Below are 1,391 nucleotides of genomic sequence, written 5' to 3'. Positions count from 1 at the left end.
CTTTTTAATAGTCTTGACTCAGTCCGTTACTCACACTGCGTTCCTTTTTGTTTGTGCGCATGTGTGTGGATCAGTGTGTGTGTGTGTGTGTGCCTATACATGCATGCAAGTATGTATGTATGTATGTATGTATGTATGTATGTATGTATGTGTGTGTGTGTGTGTGTGTGTATGTATGTATACATGTGTGTGTATGCATGTATGTGCATATGTATTTATTTATGTGCGTACATTTGTATGCATGTATTCTGCATATTCATGTGTTTTTATGTATGTGCGTGTTTTGCAATTATCTACCGTGTTTGCATGTATGGATTGCATCTCTATATGTGTGGACGTGTGTCTCTATATGTGTCCTTGTGTGAAGTAAAGTGTGTGTGTATATATGTTCATGTGTTTCGGTCTTCATTTGCGTATGTGTGCTTGTCTGTTCATATAACCTATGTACCTATCCGTCTGTATGTTGTTCTGTTTCTTTTCATATCCATATGCTTGTATACATGTGCATACAATATATATACACACCCACACATCTATCTACATAACAGCCCACTAACTATTCTACTCTACCTGTGTAAACTGTGGGTAGGGGGTATGATATCTACTATGTATATTTCCTATTTAGTATTAGGGAAGTTTCATTTATGATGACGTACACCCGTATTTGTCTGAGTGTTGGGTCCTTTGGGTGCTTGGACAAAATGTGGATGTTAAGTTGACCCAGGTTACCTCCATGTTGGTCCTTGGCATGTTGGTAGAGTATGGAGGACTGTTTTTTGTCGTTATAAATGTTCATTTAGTCGTTCCACAATGCTCCTAAATGTCTCCTCTATGTATGTCATGTTCATGTCTTTACAAGCACCTTTTATGCATCTTATGCTGTAAACTACGTTTCGCGTTCTACAGTTAATGCCAGGGCTAATCCTACATGCCATGCAGTTATCATTGGTGTCCTTCAATTTTTATGTCTATACATGTGCATATAACACTGTGCACCTGTGTATTCATATGCGTCTCTTTACATGTACATGCACTCATTTTCACTCAAGGTACACACACAAACACTCACGTATATATATATATGTGTGTGTGTGTGTGTGTGTGTGTGTGTGTGTATCTTTGCATACATTCCTTTGTATATGTTTCTATATTTCAATGTCTATATATATGTATACATATATGTATATATACGTGGTTAGATGTGTGTGTTTGTGTGCGCGCGTTACGATTTGGTATCGAACACATGGGTTTGCATAGCGACGTTCTTAACCGCACATTCATCACTGGTTCTATGAAACAAGAATGGAACTTCAGAACAATTGATGTTGAACTTGCTACCGATAATTCAAAATTCCGGCCTTTATATAGCTGCATCATGTGCATTTTTGTGT

General features: G+C 37.6%; 1 protein-coding gene across 1 annotated transcript in view; it reads right to left on the bottom strand.

Annotated features, from left to right (window-relative positions):
• The window catches only part of LOC106870246 (serine/arginine repetitive matrix protein 1), a 50,848-nt gene that overhangs the window by 46,088 nt on the left and 3,369 nt on the right, over nucleotides 1-1,391 (bottom strand). The gene's annotated exons all lie outside the window — the stretch shown is intronic.

The sequence above is a fragment of the Octopus bimaculoides genome, chromosome 3, assembly GCF_001194135.2.
Source record: "Octopus bimaculoides isolate UCB-OBI-ISO-001 chromosome 3, ASM119413v2, whole genome shotgun sequence".
Classification (NCBI taxonomy): Eukaryota; Metazoa; Mollusca; class Cephalopoda; order Octopoda; family Octopodidae; genus Octopus; species Octopus bimaculoides.
The sequence above is the reverse complement of the archived record's forward strand: the minus strand, read 5'-3'. Positions and strand labels throughout refer to the sequence as shown.